Genomic DNA, 21,172 nt, shown 5'->3' with positions numbered 1-21,172 from the left:
TCTTGTATCAGTTTGCTTCTTTTCCTGTTTTAAATGCTCTGCTATTACCCCAATTGTGTCTACTTTACTTGTCCCTGCTTTGAATCCTAACTTCCACGTCCTCACCAATTCTAACAGCCTGGCTTTGGTTACTTTTTGTCCATCACTCAGGGATAAAATGCCCCTCTTCAGGAACGTTTCTGTAACTGCCAAAGGCATTTATCCTTTTTCCAGTTCTTATTCCCTTACTTCCACTGACATGTTTGTAGCATCAGGTATCCCACAGTGAGCCTCCTGTTTTATGTTATGACTGAGATGAGAAAAGTGCACTGTCTTTCTGATCCCACTTCTCCATGGGTTAGGAAGGATGTGGAAGCATTGGAAAAGGTGCAGAGGAGATTTACCAGGATGTTGCCTGGTCTGGAGGGAAGGTCTTATGAGGAAAGGCTGAGAGACTTGTGTCTGTTCTCATTGGAAAGAAGGAGGTGAAGGGGGGATTTGATAGAGACTTACAAGATGATCAGAGGATTAGATAGGGTAGACAGTGAAAGACCTTTTCCTTGGGTGATGATGTCAGCTTGTACGAGAGGGCATAACTACTGACTAGCTCCCATATCTCTCCAAATTGTAACATCTTTCCCGTCTCCCCACCCCCCAACTGTTTTTCCTGAGTAAACTTTACCCACAGAGATGAAGTCTTTATAGTGATCAGGCACTAACTCAATAACCAGCCCCTGCCTTGGGGCTGTGCACTCTCCTGCAGCTCCTCAACTTTTCTTGGTATTTCCTTTACGACTGTCATTAATCCCACTGGCTTAGCCTCTTTCACCACACCTTTTCCCACAGTGCCTTTCTTCAACAACCAGCACTGTGATCTTATGTGTCCCACCTTCTGGCAGTGAAAACACCTTTTCCCAGTGCCTTTCTTAAACCCCAGGCACTGTAATTTTATGTATCCCAGTCCATTCCTGTGAAAACACCTTTCATCTCCTTTCCACCCCCTTGGTCTTCTTTTTTAACCTGTGTAAACTATTCCCACTGTGCTCTATTCTTTGTTTTGTAGTAAAGGCTCTCCCCTTCTCCCAATTTGTATCCCACACAGGATGAACTTCCTTTCGGAAGCTAAATTTCACCTTGTGCACTCTTGTACACTCATCTGCCATCTCTGCCAGTCTTCTCACTTCTTCAACTTTCTGTTCATCCTCGTGAATTCTTATCATCTCTGGAAGTGAGTTTTTAAACTCCTCAGGCAGCATAACCTCTCTTAGTGCCTCCCATATCTTATCTATTTTTAAGGTCCACACCCATCTAAAATTACTATGTTTAAATCTTTCAAATCAACACATGTCTGACCTGGTTCATTCTTTATGTTTCTGAACCGCTGTCTATATGCTTCTGGAAGCAATTCATAAGCACTCAAACTAGTCTTTTTGACATCTGCATCATATCTTGACCCCTCATCTGACAGCACTGCATACACCTCACTAACTCTGCCTATCAGCTTAGTCTGAATGAACATTACCCTCAAGTTCTCTCACCACTCCATCGGCCTCGCCAATTTTTCAAATTAAATGAAGAAGGCTTCATCATCTTTCTCATCAAAATGTGGCAATGTTTTAACATATTTGTACACATCACTACCTTCTCTCTTCATCTCCATCCTGTTAACATGACTTTCCTGTCTAATTCACAACTTTGGAAGTTCAGATTCTCTCTCCTTTGCTCTTTCTTTTTCTCTTTGCTCAGCTAAGTCCCTTCTCTCCCTTCCTTTTCCCTCTAACGTGGCTCTTCATTCCTTTTCTTTATCTTCTAACTCTGTTTGCCTCAATTGTAATTGAAGTTTTTCTAACTCTACTGCACTTGTCTGTTTCTCTGATACCCCTCAGTGCTTGACCAACTCCATTACAATGTCAGCTTTACTTTTGTCCCTGGTTACACCCAATTCTAACCTGTTTGCGAATTCTAAAAGAATGTCCTTCCTTTGTCTTTCTAAACATTCTTGGCAAATTTTCACATGAAAAGGTCCCTTTGATAGAGTGTTTTCTTAAAGGTACAGTATATGTTTTCAACTTCAGAACACATATATCCTCACTCACACTCTCAACCTCTCTCGCGCACAGTCACACACTCACTCCATGTCTTTTTCACACGCACTGACTCACTCTCTCTCACACACTGACTCTATATCTCACATACACACACTCTCAAACACAACCCCACACACACTCTCAACACACACACTCACATACACTCAGTCTCACACGCATGTTGGCTGTTGTCTCACTAAATGCCTTAATCATCACAGCAAGACTCCCTCAATGTTGTGCCCTCCTTCCCCAACAATATAGACAAGCTCACCATTGAACAGCCTCATTGTTGGCTGTAAGGGTGAAAGCGAGTGTGTGTGTATGTCTGTGTGTGCTCTCAGTGTTTTACACAAGCTCAACATTTTTATTTTGTGGTGGTTTCTGTATACAATGACAATCGAGGGGTTCTGGGTGGTTTACTTACAGGGATGAGTTACAGGCAGAAATCTATTCGAGGGAACTGTCGATTCGATGTTAACTCTGAAACCCACAATTATTTCCAATCTCTTACTGTGCTATCAACATTTTACCCAAAGTTGTGGAAGCAACAGCAAGATCATGTGATGCAGCATCACTTCCTTTGATGATGTGTGCTGTGTCTGATTAGCATATTACACTATAAGAAGTGACAAAATATTCTCCAAATCCCAAGCTCAGGCTGTTTCTGTAAATGGTGAACAACAGTGTTCCTAGCACCGTTCCTTGTAGAATATCACTTCCCAGCATTTGTCAATCTGAGTAACATCCTTTAACCACTATTCGTGGTTTGGTTTTGTAGTCAACTTGTTTTCTATTCTGTTGTTGTCCTTTGATTTACACCATTTGGTCTTTGCGATTTTATATCATCGCGCAGGCCTTTTGTAACTCCAAATGTATTACATTGAGTACATTAATCTTGTCGACACTTTCTGGGACTTCTTCAAAGAATGCAATCTGGTTGGTTAAGAGTTTCGTTATTTTATTCCTTGCTGACTGCACTTTGTGATATTTTTAGTTGACATGTTTCTGTTAGATTTCTGAAGGAGTTACTGAAATGATAAGAATACACGACAACAAATATAGGTTTATAAATTCAAGCAAAGGGAACAGGCTCAGACAACGAGCAAAAAGCTGATGTGATTAGTATTTTTAAGACTGGAGATAGATTGAAAGCTTCGTAAAGATCTCAAGGAACTGCTCCCGCTTTCTAGCAGCACAATGATTGTTTATGATTAATATGTGACAGATGTCCGAAACTCAGTGATAACATCAAGATTAGTTCCTTCTCCTTCCACTTCCTCTCAGAGATCACAGTCAGGTTTAATCTGAGCAGGGGGATCTCCCAGAGGGACTTGGTTACTAAAAGGAATAAGTACATTGATACTGATATGAAAATCAAATTCTGATTTTATTCTTTGCTCCAACAAACAGGTATATATTTACTGAAAGGTGACAGACCGGCAGAACTGAAACTAATTGCAAAAGACCTCCAACATCATGGCTTTAGCCTCACATCAGAATGGTTAGAGCCTGCAATGAACATTCAGATTCTTTTGTGAAACATGTCCACGAGGAAGGTATGAATAGGAAATTGGACTATTGCACAGAGAATTTTATCGTCTGTTAAGTTCAAGATTTTTAGTTTATGTAAAGAAGGCTCTCAGAAAAATGTGTCAGCACAATTAGTGTCTGACTGTACACGGACTGAGGGAACAACACAAACACACATTTATCGTGGGAGACAATCCACAGATTGAGGGAATGTTAGGGAACCACGGTGACAGTATGGGAACTGTGCACTAATTGAGGACACTATGCAGGAGCACAGTTACACAGTGGGACTTTATACAGGTTGAAAGAATGCTCCAGAAATACTTAGTATGGGATTGTATGCCGAGTGAGAAAGCTGAACAGAAACACAGTTGCAAGATTGTACAGTGAGAGCGAAGTACAAATACATGGTTCCAGTGTTGACTGTGCACGGAGTAAATGAACTATGGAGAAACATTTACAATGTGGGACTGCACACACAGTGAGGGATACTTTAGCATATCAGTGACAGCATAATTGTACACAAAGTGAGGGGCTCTACAAAAACACAGTTACAGTGTCAGACCCCAATCGGAATGCGAGAAGTCGACAGAAACACAGTTAGAAGATGGGACTATACTTTCAGGATTCACTCGAGTGTGTAGTGGATATCAAGCCCTCTACTGGAGTAAGTACAAAGTTCCAAATGTTAAAATAACTACACAGAATTTCCTATTTCATCTGATTAACAGATCCAAGTAGATAGAAAGCATGGACCAAGTTTTTGTCCTGAGCAAGAAGTCAGAAAGATTGTAGCTGTGTATAACACAACAAACTAAAACTCCAATCCCCTTATAAACTCCTCCTTAAACTCACAGTCAGAAAAACAGACAGGGAAAAATAGGTTTCAGACATAGGAATACCTGTAAACATTTCAGTGGTTCCTATTAACAGATTGTTGAGGTGATCCTTATGATTATTATACCAGTTAGAATGTTGCTTTTCAATCATATTTCTGCAAAAGTTTCCACTGTTTTGCAAGAGACACAAAGTGCATGGTTCACTGATAAAAGGGCTGTGACGTTTCAGTTAAAAGTCACAGCTTACAACAACCGCTGAACGAAAGAGGAACAGATTTTCATGTTTAAAATGGGTTGGAACTGAAGAGACCAGAGAATCAACTCTTACAGAGATCAAACGACTTCTCTCTGTGACGTGTTTCCACCCCAAAAGGTTCAGTTCCCAGAAAACTAATGACACAATTGTTGGTAGGCAAAAGGCTTTTGCCATCAATAACTGGTCACTAGTCCATAGACCAATACATAGAAACACAGATATGTGTGGAACTATACACAGAGTAAGGAGGTTCCACAGAACCATAGTTGTATTGTGGGATTATACAGATATCCAGGAAACTGTATACAAGCATAACAGAAACCAGTGTGGTGCTTTCCACAGATTGAGGGGATGATACAGAAATACATTTTAGGTCATGACTAGCACAAAAGAAGTTGTCTATTGCTGTGTGATGTGAATGACTTTGGTTCCAGGACCTCACAGCTGCAGTTCCTCATAATAGTGTCCCAAGCCCAACCATCTTTAAGAATGGCCTTTGCTCCATCGTTAGGAAAGAAGTGGTAATGTTTTCAGTTGATTGCACAATGTATAACAACCATTCATAACTACTCATACATTGCAGCAGTCCATATCCTTACAGAGCAAGATCTGAACCACATTCTCTCTTGGGTCGTGAAGTAGGAAGGAACTTTCACATGAGTGCCAGGCAATGACCATTTCCAACAAAGGAGACCAGAGCTATCTCCCCCTCACATCCAATCTCATTTTCATCATTGAATCCCCCACTATTAATGTCTTGGAGTTACCACTGACCAAAACCGACTGGACCATCCATCTCAATACTGTGTCTCCAAGACAAGATCAGATGATGGGAATTCCCTCACGAGGAGCTGTCATGGAAAATAGCAAATTTCTTTCCCCTATGGTCATCAGTAAACCAGATGGATTTTCTTCTGAGGATCGACAGTGGTTACATGGTCATCATTAGGTCAGATTTTGATTCCAGATATTTCTTGGGGTTGTCTGCCATGGTATCTGGGATTATATGACCCGAAAACATTCCACTGGGTTTCTGCATTGTATCAGGGGAGGTATATTGGTAATGTCACTGGGCCAGTAATCCAGAAATCCATTATTAATGTTCTCAGGACATGGGGTCCAATCCCACCATGGGACATGGTGAAATTTGAAATGATTAAAAATCTATCATAATAATATACCAATGGCGATCATGGAACCTCTGTCCTTTGTAAAAATCAATGTGGTTCACTAATGGCCTTTAGTGATGGAAATCTGCCATCCTTGACCCCAGGGCAATTAGGAATGAGCAGTAAATGCCAGCCTAGCAAATGATGACCACATCCCACAAACCAATACAAATATAAAAATACAAGTCCGGTGTGATCACCCACACCTCCTCCCAGTATATGTGACCCCACTATGGTGATCAGCGATTTTAATAATGGGATCAAAAACACCAGATCCAAATATTCTTTGCACAGAAAGATAAGCAGCACTGTAAATAAAACATCAGGAAGCATCAAATTAGCAAGAAATAATAGACCAAACTGTGGCAAATAAACTCCAATGTTGGCAATTGTGTGGTCATCCACTTCAGAACCAGAACGGGTAGATCTGAATACTTTCAAAACAGTGACAAGCTAGGAACACTGATGGTGCAAAGACTCATAGGGATTCATACACATAGATAATTAAAATATCATCATCAGTTCCAGAAAATAACAAAACATGTTTAAAAGAATGTTTGAGTTTGCGACTAAATGCTATATTTGAGAAAGCCAGGTAGTGGAGGATAAAACTGGAGCCATATTGTTACACAAACCGCGATACACATCCTCCCTCACCCCCATCCTCCCTCATCCCCATCCTCCCTCATCACCATCCTCCCTCACCATCCTCCCTCACCATCCTCCCTCATTCTTCTCCTCCGAGATCCCCATCATCTGTCATCCCATTTCTCCTGTATCCCCATCCTACCTCATTCCATCCTCCAATATCCCCATCCTCTCTCATCCCCATCCTCCTACATCCCCATCCTCCCTCATCCCCATCCTCCCTCATCCCCATCCTCCTACATCCCCATCCTCCCACATTCCCATCCTCCCACATCCCCTTCCTCCCTCATTCCCATCCTCCCTCATCCCCATCCTCCCACATCCCCATCCTCCCACATCCCCATCCTCCCACATCCCCTTCCTCCCTCATCCCCATCCTCCGACATTCCCATCCTCCTACATCCCCATCCTCCCTATCCCCATCCTCCTACATCCCCATCCTCCCTCATCCCCATCCTCCAACATCCCCATCCTCCCACATCCCCATCCTCCCACATCCCCATCCTCCCTCATCCCCATCCTCCCTCATCCCCATCCTCCCACATCCCCATCCTCCCTCATCCCCATCCTCCCACATCCCCATCCTCCCTCATCCCCATCCTCCAACATCCCCATCCTCCCACATCCCCATCCTCCCTCATCCCCATCCTCCGACATCCCCATCCTCCCTCATCCCCATCCTCCTCCATCCCCATCCTCCCTCATCCCCATCCTCCTACATCCCCATCCTCCCACATCCCCATCCTCCTACATCCCCATCCTCCCTCATCCCCATCCTCCCTCAGACTCATCCTCCCACATCCCCTTCCTCCCTCATCCCCATCCTCCCTCATCCCCATCCTCCCACATCCCCATCCTCCCACATCCCCATCCTCCCTCATCCCCATCCTCCTACATCCCCCTTCCTCCCTCATCCCCATCCTCCCACATCCCCATCCTCCCTCATATACTTTCTGTGGAATGTGGACATTGCCAGGCTGGCCTGCATTTCTTGCCTGTCCCTAGTTGCCCCCTTGAGAAGGTGGTGGTGAGCTGTCTTCTTGAACCGCTGCAGTCCACCTGCTGTGGTTGACCCACAATGCCATTTGGGAGTGAATTCCCGGATCTTGACCCAGCGACACTGAAGAAACTGTGATATATTTCCAAGTCAGGATGGTCAGTGGCTTAGAGGGGAACTTGAAGTTGGTGGTGTTCCCACATATCGACCTGAACACGTGATGGTCTCCATTTCGTCATTAAAACTTCCATTTTAAGATCCTAACATTCTGGGACACACTCAGATTCTGCTTCTGTGTACGCTTTTTGATACAACTGCTTTGTTGTAATTTGACTAACCTCTCTGAACTAAAAATATCCACTTTGTCCTCCACCTGTTTCTGTTTTTTTTTCTCAGCCATTCAATCAAATAACATTTCTGATAATTGAACTTGAATTTCCTTTTCTTTATTCTTTGATTTCCCTCCTATTTTAACCTGTGGCTTTGTGACCTTTTTACCACAGAGTCAGGAGAATTCCCAGGATATACTGCCTGTAACATCTTACTGCCTGATTTTCCACTGGCCTTTCAACCACAATAGGTATCACTCCCACCTGTGATCCAGCTGTATCATACCTGAGGATAAACTGGATTAGAGAATCTCTCGATTACTGCTCCCACCACTTCACCACTTTTCAGCAGACTCTCCAACCTCATCTTATAGAATAGAGCACTGCTCTTCTCACCACAAATCCCATATATTCTGGGAATACTCCTTCAAAGGACATACCTCCTCATCTCTCACCATCAAAGATTGACTTGCTCCTGTATCTCTTAACATTTTAATGTCTTCACTGACTCCTCCTGGTACCCACACAGGTCAATTCCTTAAAGAGGTGTGATACTCCCTTATTCACCAACCCCTGACCAGGTTGTACATTCTCTTGCAGCTCTGTAGCTTCCACTGGGATCTCCTTTACCACTTTAATAAACACCACTGGCTGATCCTGCTTTACCACATCCCATTGCTTGGCTTAAACCTGCCACTGTGATTTAATGTGTCCTACTTAATGCAGATGAAGCACCTGAGGATTTTTAACTCTCCTTCCACCAACATGGGTTTCTTTTCACCCTGTTATAAACGATCTGCATTATCTTCAAAGACATCTCATCCTCCTTTACGACCTGAGCATTTCTCTTTTCCCCAGTTTCTATCCCTCACAGATTGGAATTGATGCTCAAAGTGAAACTTTGATTTTATCAACAACCCATAATCAACAGCCATTTCATCTGCTAATCTGGCTGCTTTAACACTCTGCCCTTCCACCAGTTCTCAAATTCAGGAAGTGAATATTTGAACTCCTCCAAGCTAATGGTCTCTCTCACATGTACTTAATGATCATACTGCTATGAAGGTTTAGGTATGTACTGTCCCTTTAAGAGGGACTGGAAGCTGGCATGGGCTTAGAAAGGCACAAAGTGTGCGGAAAGAATCTAAAATGTAACATTTGACTATGAAACCTATTGTGCAGAGGAGTTGCCATGATACAAAAACAAATTCGATTCGGCCAATCAGTTTAAATTATAGCCAGATACCAAAATTCAATCAAATTTGAATTTAGTGCTTTCATGACAACAAACCAATGAAATGATCCGATGGTTTGAGGTATAAAACCAGATATGTCGAACAGTTAAGGGGAGAACGACCAAAAAAACCAACAACTGCAGATTGCTAGCTGCATAACAGAGGAAGATATAAAGAGAAGATTGGACAGCTGGCTGGTTTTGAAATTTGAATTTTTTTTTTCTAAATCTTAATCGAGTTTTTAATCGCTCAGTATTGTAGAGTGGGGAGGTAAAGGAAACATTTAAGAAAAAGGAGTTGTAAATAGTTGTTGGTTTTAATATTTTCCACTGGACTTAAAAAGTAAATTGTTAATTTTTCCTTCAAATAGTGATCTTTGCCTCTCGAAATTTAACAGATTATGGCACAAGATGAGCTTCTCTGTTTGTCAGGTTTAAATTAGCAGGAGGGGTTTACCCCGTGTTGTAACATTTTGGGGACTTTCGTCCAGGATTTGAACAGGTTTAGACAGATTCAGTCTGAGATTTGGAATACGAGAAAAACCCAGTCGATTTAAACATTTGTAGATTACTGTCCCATTTCTTGAAATAAAACATCGGTGAGACAACTTGTTTAATTTCGGTGACTTGTTGTTGGTGAAATTAAAAGTGAGAGAAATGGCTCTTAAAATTGCGAAAGAGGTTCTGGGGTTTGAAAATGATTCTCAACTTTGCAAGAAAATTTAGAAGGAAAGAAAAAGGCCATACTTTTAGAATTAGCAAAGAAGTTGGATTTGGGTTTAACCAAGGACAAAAGTAAAGCTGAAATTGTAAAGGAATTACTCAAACATTTGTGTGTCAGAGAAACAGACAAGTGCATTAGAGGTAGAGAAAAAACATGAATTACAATTGAGGAAAATGGAGATAAAAGATAAAGAAAGAGAGAGAAGGTTTTTAGCTGAGCAAAGCGAGAGAGAAGAAAGGGAGACAGAAAGAGAGAGAGAAGAGAGACAGAGGAAAAAGAAAGAGAGAGAAGGTTCTTAGCTGAGCAAAAAGAGAGAGAAGTTGTGACTGAGTCAGCAAAGTCAAGTTAACAGGATGGAGATTAAAAGAGAAGATAGTGATATATACAAATATGTCAAAACTCTGCCACGTTTTGTTGAGAAAGATGCTGAAGCCTTCTTTATTTCATTTGAAAAAGTAGCAAGACAGATGAAGTGGTCTGAGAATTTATGGGTAATGCCAGTTCAGACCAAACTGGTAGGCAGAGCTAGTGAGATATTTGTCTCACTGTCAGATGAGGGGTCAACAGATGATGAAGAGGTCAAACAACCTATTTTAAGTTCTTATGGATTGGTACCAAAAGTGTATGGACAGTCGTTCAGAAACATAAAGAAGGAACCAGGTCAGGCTTATGTTCAGTTCGTAAAACATTAAACATAGTCATTTTGATAGATGGGTGCTGACTTTAAAAATAGAGAAGACCTATGAGGGGCTAAGAGAGCTAATTGTGCTGGAGAAGTTTAAAAACTCACTTCTAGAGATGGTATGAATTCACGTGGATGAACAGACAGTTCACAAAGTGAGAAGAGCAGCAGGATGAGCAGATGAAAACATCTTGGTGCAGAAGACAAACTTCAGGCCAGAATTTCACCCTGTGAGGGATAGAAGTTGGGAGAAGGGGAGATCCTACACTATGAAAGAATGAGTAGAGAACACTGGTCCGAATTTAACACAGGTTAAAAGAGAAGCCCAATGTAATGTTAAAAGATTAAATGGGAATATCTCTGTGCACATTCATGTAATATTAAAGAGTTAGACTGCAATGCTGAACATTCTGGAAGTGGGTTGGGGTGACATTCTGTCTCCCAGATAGCATGCAGGAATGTGGATAACTGTCCAGTGTAATTCATGCTTCATTTAGTCATTTACTCCTCCTCCCCCTCCTATTATCAAATTAAACTCTCATTTAATCTCTTCAGTCCTTTCATAGCCAGGTTTGCTTGCATGATTATCCCCAACACTGAGGCCAGCACACCTCCACTGTCTAAGGAAGAAGCAAAGCCAGAACCCATTTGCAGGGCCACCCTGAAGCTAGGACACATCACACCGACATTGTCTTGGGGAATGACTGAGTCAGGAAATCATCTGCATAATGATTCCCCAGGATGGGAACAATAGCATTTGCATTATCTCCAAGGATGATCTCGTCCTACCATTGGAGCTGGGGGAACATGTGACTGTGAGTGACTGGGGGTTGTCTTGAGTGGCATGTGACTGTGGGGGAGTGGCCAGAGCATCTGTAAGCATTGCCAACTGACCTGGATAAAGGGGATGTAGTTTCTTTGTTTAGGGTCTCTCTTCTGACTTGACTGCACACGCCTGGGAAGAGTATCAGAGGGGTTACCTCGCTTGTACAGGCTTTATTAAAGTTTAACTGTTTTCAGAAGTTGGTGTGAGTAAATTGCATCATGTGTGTGAAACCTCTGGAAAAGAACCGAACATATGGTGGTAGCGGTGGGATTCCAACATACACGGAGCTTCCAGGTGGACTGAATAAGCAAGTGCCTGAATGTTGGTGGCGTGAGATGGATGGGTCCACAAGGTAAACTTCACATTGATCTCTCTCTCTCTAAACTTCACACCCAGTTGACCCCTTGTCTCCTGGGACTCAATGGTGATGGAATCTTTGAGCTACTCCTGCACTTGGACACCAACAAGTCACTTTGCACAAAGCTGGGGTTTTAAAGGGATTAGAGTCCCCAGGGTTAAATCATGGTCAGTGTTCCCAAGGTTGAATCACGGTGAGAGTCCCCAGGGTTAAATCGGGGTGAGAGTCCCCAGGGTTAAATCGGGGTGAGAGTTCCCCAGGGTTAAATCGGGGTTAGAGTCCCCAGGGTTAAATTGGGGTTAGAGTCCCCAGGGTTAAATCGGGGTTAGAGTCCCCAGGGTTAAATCGGGGTGAGTGGCCCCCAGGGTTAAATCGGGGTGAGAGACCCCGGGGTTAAATCGGGGTTAGAGTCCCCCAGGGTTAAATCGGGGTGAGAGTCCCCAGGGTTAAATCGGGGTGAAAGTCCCCAGGGTTAAATCGGGGTTAGAGTCCCCAGGGTTAAATCGGGGTGAGAATCCCCCAGGGTTAAATCGGGGTTAGAGTCCCCAGGGGTAAATCGGGGTGAGAGTCCCCCAGGGTTAAATCGGGGTGAGAGTCCCCCAGGGTTAAATCGGGGTTAGAGTCCCCAGGGTTATATCAGGGTGAGAGTCACCTGGGTTAAATCGGGGTGAGAGTCCCCCAGGGTTAAATCGGGGTTAGAATTCCCCAGTGTTAAATCGGGGTTAGAGTCCCCAGGGTTAAATCGGGGTTAGAGTCCCCCAGGGTTAATTTGGAAAGCCAAAGAGATGTGCTTGATTATGTCCCACACATCTCCCCCCCTGCGCCCCCCCCCAAAAACCGAAAGACGAGTCCAGAGGATTTCATTGATTATATTACAGGGACAATTCAAATGTATCTAGCCACACCTCAGGACCTCTTCAGTCTGTGCTGCTTGGCTCTGGCCCCAAGCGAGGGTTCGAGATGGAAACCCCAGTTGGGGGTTACAATGATTGGGAGGCCTTTTCCAGAGGCGTTCCCCAGCTCGGGGACCAGATCCTGGTGATTGGGGGGGGGCTCTCCAGAGAAGTCTGCAACAACACCAGGTATATATAATTAGGGTATTGGAGTGCAGCCCAAAGCAGGAGGAGGCCAGTTCAGATCGGCTTTGCTCCACATACTCCACCCATGTAGGGGACACCACTTGTCATGTTGGAAATCCCTCGCCCCAGCTTTAATGCACTACTATTACAATGTATCCCAGAGTGGGTAGCTACTGCTGTTCAAACCAAAAATATGGATTGGCCGGATAACACCCGCCAACAAATGAGAAGAGCGCTCACTTATTACTGACATAGTCTGAAAGGCCCTAAACAGACAACAGACAAGCATGAAATTATACAGCACCCTCCCCCCCGCCCACCCCCTCACAAAGATTCTAATGTCCCTGTTACAGGCCCTGACTCCCTCAGCAACCACCCAATGGACCCCCACCCTTGTCCCAGGAGTGGGTTGATGGATATGACCATGCACATGCTGCTCACCCGAATGGCCTCAGTGCAATGTTTCATCATTCCCCTGACACCCCTCCACCCACTTTCCAAACTACCCCTTGACCCTGTGGTGGCTACCCCCCTCCACCACTTCACGGACAATGACACGGCCAATGCAGACCTGTTTTCACTGTGGTGTGGATGGTCATTGGTGGTGAGTCTGCCCACTGTTACACCTGCGATACAGAACCCCAGACAGGGGATGAGTTTGCTTTGCTGCCCCCTTCCCAGCCCCTGATTATCCTAGTTTCAGCTCTACCCTGTCCTGTCTAAAGACCCCAAGGATGAACCGGTCGTCTGCTTGACTGTTGAGGATAAAGAAATCCCCTTCCTGATTGATACCGGTACCACTGCCTCAAGATTTGAGACTTCCTGTGTGGGCTCACATACAGCTCTGTACACCTGAGTGGTCTTACTGGACAGGAAAGGCAGTGTCCCCGAACAGCACCACTCATGATTCAGTTTGGGGCCCCCCGTACCTGTGCTGTCCAATTCACTCAAACCCCTAATTTAGGCATGAACCAAGCAGGGAGGGATTTGTTGTGTGCCCTTCAGGTTAAGATTCTCTGCCTTAATGAGGGCGTTACAATTAGACAGAATTCTACCTACAGACAGTTCTGGGTCTATTGCACCCCCCAATGGTGGGCTGTCACATTACACCCAAAGGATTTTCCACCTCCTCTCCAAGTCCCTGATCCCCACGTAACCCTTTGTTATGATTCCACTGGAGCCTCCACTGAGCAGACACCTTTGTCCCCTTCCTCGAGTCTACTGTCACTGTTACTGTAACAAGACACATTGAAGGTAAACAGGGAACCGCCTTCTTAGTAGACGTTCCTGTCCACCTCTTGTACCAACCAGGGCTGGTTTCTCCCCACATTACCTTATCTGTAAACGAGGGCAACAAAGTAAAGGCCCTGGGATTTTTAGCACACGGCAACAGTCAGATCCCGGGATCACTGACCAGACCCAAATGCTGACCAACAGGAAGTTAACTTGTTTCTCTAACCCTTACACTGTGGTGGGTTTACTTCACCACTACCAACCCCGACATGACCCCTCAGAAGGACCCTTTCCCGACCTCTGGTTGGCCTCTAAGCATGAAGTGGGGTGCACCTCTGTGGATCCTATCAAGATCCAAATTACACCAGGAGCAGAATTGCCTTCGATACCTCAATACCCCCCGGACCAGAAGCCAGAGAGGGGACATTAGCTTTGATAGACTCGTTCCTCCAACAGGGTGATCTAGTCCCCTGCCAATCGCCCTGAAATACCCCCATTCCACCGGTCTCAAAGCTAGGACACCCAGAGTGGAGGTTAGTGCAGGATCTCTGACAGATCGACAGAATAGTGCAGCCACTACACCCGGCCGTGTTGTACCCTGTGACCATTCTCAGCAATATCCCTGTCAGTGCCTGCGTTTCACCATCACTGACCTGCAGCATACTTTCTTTGCTCTCCCCCGGCGGCTGAGTCTCAACATGTGTTTGTTCTCACCTTTAAGGGTCAGCAGCAACACTTGGACCTGAGGAGCTGCAGGAGAGTGTACAGCCTAGGCAGGGGCTGGGGATGGGGTTAGTACCTGATCTCTACAAAGAATTTGCTTCTGTGGGTAAAATTTACTCAAAGAACAGGGCGAGAAGGGCAAGAAGTTATAATTTTGAGAGATACAGGATCTAACCAGTCGCTGATAGTAAGAGATAAGCTAATTCACACTCTGCTCATCTGTTCACCCGAGAATGTGGTAATTTGTGGGACAGATGGACAGAAATTTAGCGCTCCCCAATGTAAGATCAGGTTGGAGTTCCAACTCCAGACTGGGCAAGTAACAGTGGGAGTCATTGACAAATATAAGTTCCAGGAATTCAGTTTGTTCTTGGGAATGGTTTAGCAGGATCCAAGGTGGGAGTGACATCCCTTGTTATAGAGAAGCCCAAGGAAGACCAAGAAACTGAGGAGTTGAAACAGAACTATCCTGGTATTTTCCCAGTCTGTGTAGTAACCAGATCCCACGATCATAAATCACAGCATGAAGCAAAAACTAAAGAGAAAGATGAAGGAGTTGAGGTTCAGTTCGTGGACAGCCTGTTTGAGGGAATGGTGCAGGAAAGACCTGAACAGGGAGAGGGTCAGACAGAAGTGTTTACTCCTGAAAGGCTGAGGGACGTGCAATGGAAAGACAAGACGATAAAGGAGATATACAGTGGGAAACTCGATTATCCGAACGAGATGGGCGGGCACTATTTCGTTTGGATAATCGAATATTCGGAAAATCCATTAAATGCCTTTCCTCAGGAGCTTGGAGTTTTAAAAGTCTGTTCCCACGTTCAAGAGACTAGTAGCAGCAGACAACGCAGCCCCCACCCGTCCCCAACACCGCTCCCTGGCTGCTCCCCCGTCTAACACTCCCCCACCTGCCCTCCCATCCTGCAATGCCCCCAACCCAGTCTAACCCCACTTCCTGCCCCCCAACCCCGCCTACCCCCAGAGCCCTGTCCAACCCCGTCCCTGCAACCCATCCAACCCCTGCCCCGCAGACCACGTCCAACCCTGCAACCCGGTCCAACCCTGCCCCCCAGCACAAAGTGCGTGAGTCCCCGCCCCCATCGCAGCCCCCTGCCACCGCTCCCCTCCCCCGTCTACACCCAGCCCCTCTCCAGGGCATCTGGAGTGCACAGTAACAACAAGACTGTTGCTGCTGCAGTTGCCTTTGTGGGGTAAGTCTCCGGACAGAACACCGACACACACACACACACACACATACACACAGACACAGACACACACACACAGACACACACACACACGCACACACACACACAGACACAGACAACATTTGACTGCGAATTGTGGACCAGTTCCACGTTTGCCCAGCACAGGACAATGTCGGAGAGATTATTCCTGGGAAGCGGGGGGATAGTTAGGGTACACCCCTCTGCAGAACTCCAGGGAAAGTGTGAGGAGAGAGAGAGAGGGCAGGAGGTCAGTCATTCAGAGACGGTGCCTGTTTACTCACTGTAAACAAAAGACACAATCACTGCTGGAAACATGTCTTTCATGTAATATTGCCATTGGGACCTCGAGATCTCCTTCGGGAAATCCGATTTTCGGACAATTGGTATTCGAATAGTCGAGGTTCCCCTGTATGTGGATGCGTACTCCGAAAAAGATGCAGAGAACGTTCCTGAGGGTTATTATCCGAAAGATAGAATCCTGAGATGGAAATGGAGACCACAGCAGGTTAGTGCAGAGGAGACATGGGCTGAAGTGCACCCAATTGTGATGCCGTTACCATACAGAGATGTGGTGTTATGGGTAATACTTAAACTACCTGTCGGAGGTCACCGAGGGGTACGAGAGACTCAGGCTGAGGTACTAACATATTTTTCGTGGCCTCGAATGCATAAGGAGGTGGTTATCTTTAGCTGTAATTGTCATACATGCCAAATGTGGGGGTAAGCCACATGCGGTAATAATACAGCACCTTTGATGCAAATTCCCACATTTGAAGAACATTTTACACGGGTTATAATTGATTGTGCAGGTTCCCCTCCCAAGAACTAAAAGTGGGAACCAGTACTTGTTACCCGTAACGGATGTGTCTACCAGATATCTGGGGGCAATTCGAATATGGAATATCGAGGCAAAAAGGGTGGTAGAGGAGTTAGTAGCTTTCTTCACACAGTATGGGCTGCCCAGAGAGATTCAGTCGGACTAAGGGACAAATTTTACTGCTCGGCTGTTTAAGGAGGTTATGGGTAGATTAGATTTACAGCACTTTAAATCCTGAATCCAAGGGAGCATCAGACCTTGAAGACCATGTTGAGAGCATACTGTCAGGATTACCCGAATGATTGGGATACCTTTATCCCACTCGTATTGTTTGCCATTAGAGATGCCCCAAATTAATCTACTCAGTTCAGTCCCATCAAGTTAATAGTCAGGCATGGAGTGAGAGGCCCTTTGAAATTAATTAAAGAAAAATTGACAGGACCAAAGTCAGAGATCTCATCCTTAGATTATGTATTGGAGGTGAGGGAGAGATTAAATCGAGGAGGTGAGTTAGCTAAACAGCACCTAAAGAGGGCTCAGCATAGAATGAAACAGGTGGTAGATACAAGCTCCGAGACTCGGATGTTTTCCTGAGGGGATGATAAATGTGTTGGACTGTTACCAGTGATAGGAGGTCCCTTCAAAGCCAGGTTTCGTAGTCCCTATCAAATTGAGAAAAAGTTGAGTCAGGTGGACTATCTACTAAAGATGTCAGATAGGAAAAAACAGTATCAGGTATGTCATGTGAACATGCTGAAACCATATTGTACTCGAGAGAAAGAACTGGAGAAACATGTGTTAGTAGCTGCACTGCAGAGTAAAGAATCAAATCCAGATGGGGTGGATTGGGGTGTGCCTCAAAATAGATGAAAATGAAGAAGTCCTTGAGGAGTGGGATAAGTTAGTAAACTATCTGTCTCAGGAGCACAGAACGCAGTTAAAAGGTTTGTTACTGCAGTCCAAGGACATATGTAAGAATCAGATGGGGAGGACTCATGCTTTGTACATGAAATAGACATGGGGAATACTGCTCTGATAAAACAACACCCCTATTGACTTAATCCTTTCAAAGCCAGACAGGTCCAGAAGGAGGTGGAGGCCATGCTCGATAATGATATCATTGAACTGAGCCAGAGCGAGTGGAGTTCACCAATCGTCTTAGTTCCCAAACCGGATGGGACTCGACAATTTTATGTGGATTATCGGAAGGTCAACGCCGTTACAAAATTGGACTCCGATCCAATTCCAAGATTGAAGGACTGTATCGGGAACATTGGACAAGCCAGCTACATCACCAAGTTGGACTTACTGCGCGGTCTTTACCAGAGTCAGCAAAAGAAATGTCTGTGTTTGTAACCCCAGATGGGCTGTATCAATTTAACATGATGCTCATTGGAATGACAAACACACCCGCCACATTCCAAAGACTCATGAACAGAGTTGTGGCTGGGTTAACAAACTGTGTCGTCTGTTTGGACGATGTAGTGGTCTTTAGTAAATCCTGGAAAGTGCACATGGTACAGTTGGCAAAGCTCTTTAAATGACAAGAGAAGCAAAACTGATAATAAACTTGAACAAAGCTGAATTCACAAAAGTAAAGGTGACATTCTTGGGAGATAACATTGGTCACAGAACACAAAGACAAAGGCTATCGAGGAATTTCCATGACCAACCTCTAAGAAAGAGGTGCTTCGATTTTTGGTACTCAGCAGATTCTATTGGAAGTTTTTTCCTAACTTCAGCACTGTAGTGGCACCGTTAATTGTGTTGATGAAGAAGAACACAAAGTTTCAGTGGAGAGAACAATGCCAGGAGGCATTCAATCATTTGGAAGCAATATTAACCACCACACCAGTTTTAGCTACACCAAACTTTTCAAAACCTTTTAAAGTTGCCATCGATGCTAGTGACATAGGTGTTGGAACTGTACTGCTACAGGAAGATGATGATGGGATTGAACTGGCACTTGGTTATTTTTCAAAGAAACTCAACATCCACCACAGGAAATGCTCCATGATCGAAAAAGAACGATTACGTTTGGTACTGGCCTTCCAACATTTTAATGTGTATGTGACAAACAATGTGTTGGATACAGTTGTGTACACGGATCACAATCTTCTTATGTTCTTGGAGCACTTTAAAAACAAGAATATGCAACTATTTCATTGGGGTCTTATGTTACAGACTTTTAATTTACATATCGTACATGTTGCGGGTGAGAAGAATGTAATCGCAGATGTGTTATCGCTGATTGAACTGATAAAGTATAGATGAGATTGATATTTATTCAATGTTATATTTATGTGGGAATAGATTAATCTGAACTTTAATTAAAGTCATATGTATGTCATGATATTGTAGTGAAGCATTAGAGAAAAAAATTAAACCATTCTTTCATTGTGATGGTTCATTATTTTCTGAAGGAGGGAGGTGTTATGAAGGTGTAGAGGTACTGTACATTTTAGAGTTGAAAGGCTAGCAAAACTGTCTGACACAGCACAAAGTGTTCTGAACAAGGTAACAATGTAACACACAGTTGACACAAATAGAGTAGCTGGGTTGCCATGAGACAAAAATAAATTCAAATTCGGCCAATCGGTTTAAATAATGCTCCAAGATACCAAAATCCAATCAAGTTTGAATTTTGTATTTTGATAATATTAAAACCAATGAAATGATCCAATGTTTTCGGGTATGAAACCAGACATTTTGAACAGTTGTGAGAGAACTGCCAAAAGACCAACAGAAGTAGGCTGCTAGTTTAAGTGGTCTCTGAGAGATACCTGTCTGGGGTAGGAGTTTGCACAGCAGAACATCAAAACCGACCTGGAGAGAATCTACAGAGCAAAATCTATGGAGGAAACTCAGCAAAGCTGAATGGTTTTGAAACATGATTGTTTTTGTGAATCTTTATCAGACCAGCATTGTAGAGTGGGAGGTAAAAGATAGGTTGAAGAGAAAGGAGTTGGAAGTAGTTGTTATTTTCAATATTCTCTGTTGGACTTCAAGATTAAAGTTGTTAATTTTTACTTTAAATAGTGACCTCTGGGATAACTCTTTGTCTCTCGAATTTTAAGATTACAGCATGGGGGTGAATCTTTTCCGGTTTGAATTAACAGAGGTGTTTATCCCATGTCATAACACTTAAAGGAAGTTCTGGGATTTACATATTAAAGAACCGAAACTAGCAAACCCATTCTAAAAAATGAAAGACTTAATCTAGGTTTATTCAATATATCATTTCAGCTAGATGACACTATAATCTTTTGCTATAAATTCTGTGCCTTATGATCCTGCTTCACAACCACCTGATGAAGAAGCAGCGCTTCAAAAGCTAGCACCTCAAAATAAACCTGTTGGACTATACCATGGTGTTGTGTGATGTTTAACCCTGACAAGACTCCTCAGTGAAGTTGACTCTTACCCATCTAAACGACAGCCCCGATCTGTTCAATCATGAAAACACCTGCCAATTCCAGGTGTAAACTGTCTCCAGTAAGCTTCCAATGGCATTTACATCCTTCCTTGAATAAGATGACCCATGACCATCAAAGGTAGGGCAGGCTCAAGGAAGCTGTTCTTGGTGCTGGCTGGTCTGCAGCATCCCAGGGAGCCCACCTGAGAAGCTTTCCCCCCACAGGTTGGGTGGTTGGTCAGCCACTAGCAGGAGAGGGGGCCACACAAGGGAGGCTGGGACATCCCACAAGGCCCCACATGGAGGAAAGGACTCGATCTGTTCCATGGGGAGACAGATCTGCATGGTTTCTGCCACTGCCCTATCCCTTCATTTCCTTACTTACCCTGGACCATTCGCCTCAAGGTGGGTTGGTCATGGGAAATGTAGTGTTACAGGGATAGGGGAGGGGAAATGGAGGTCTGTGTGGGATGCTCTTCGAAGGGTCAGTATGGAACCGTTGGGCCGAATGGCCTGGTTCCACACTGTAGGGATTCTATGATTCCATGATGAAGATTCAACTCAACTCGAAACGTTAGCTTCCTCTCTCTCTCTCTCTCCATGGATGCATGTCTGACCCACTGTGATATCCAGCATTTTTTTTGTTTTCAGTCCAAGACACATTGTCTTTGTGAAAATCAGATAATATCCTCTCAGATCGGGCTGGGGTTACCACCTGGCCACAGATGGATGGGAAATTTGCGGTCATTGTGGGAATTTGGGAAGTGGACCGTAGCCCTGTCTCCTGAATGCTGCCCACACCTTTGGGGAAGAAACAGACCATTTATACCCTTATCTGTTGGAACAGACTCTGGGAGACTGCCTGAAAAACCTCTTCCTGAGTGGGAGAGAACAATTATACCATCTGTCCTCTCCAGCACTCTTGCGAAGTCCCAAAGAGACATATTGTGTTCTTGTGAATTTGATGATCTGCTATCCAGAACATGGGTCACAGAATCCCTAATGTTCAAGTACAAGCTAT

The 21,172-nt window shown here is 44.3% G+C and overlaps 1 long non-coding RNA gene across 1 annotated transcript in view; it reads left to right on the top strand.

The window, feature by feature from the left end:
* LOC140460169 (uncharacterized) overlaps window positions 1-19,037 on the top strand; it is a 91,888-nt gene extending 72,851 nt beyond the window's left edge. Inside the window, exons 5-6 of the long non-coding RNA XR_011953893.1 lie at window positions 3,477-3,622; window positions 17,809-19,037. This is a non-coding gene — a long non-coding RNA (uncharacterized lncRNA). The remainder of the gene's footprint in view (window positions 1-3,476; window positions 3,623-17,808) is intronic.
* The last annotated feature ends 2,135 nt before the right edge of the window (window positions 19,038-21,172 follow it).

The sequence above is a fragment of the Chiloscyllium punctatum genome, chromosome 36 (genome assembly GCF_047496795.1).
Source record: "Chiloscyllium punctatum isolate Juve2018m chromosome 36, sChiPun1.3, whole genome shotgun sequence".
NCBI classification, from domain to species: Eukaryota; Metazoa; Chordata; class Chondrichthyes; order Orectolobiformes; family Hemiscylliidae; genus Chiloscyllium; species Chiloscyllium punctatum.
Note: the sequence above shows the minus strand (reverse complement) of the source record. Positions and strands in the feature narration are given on the sequence as shown.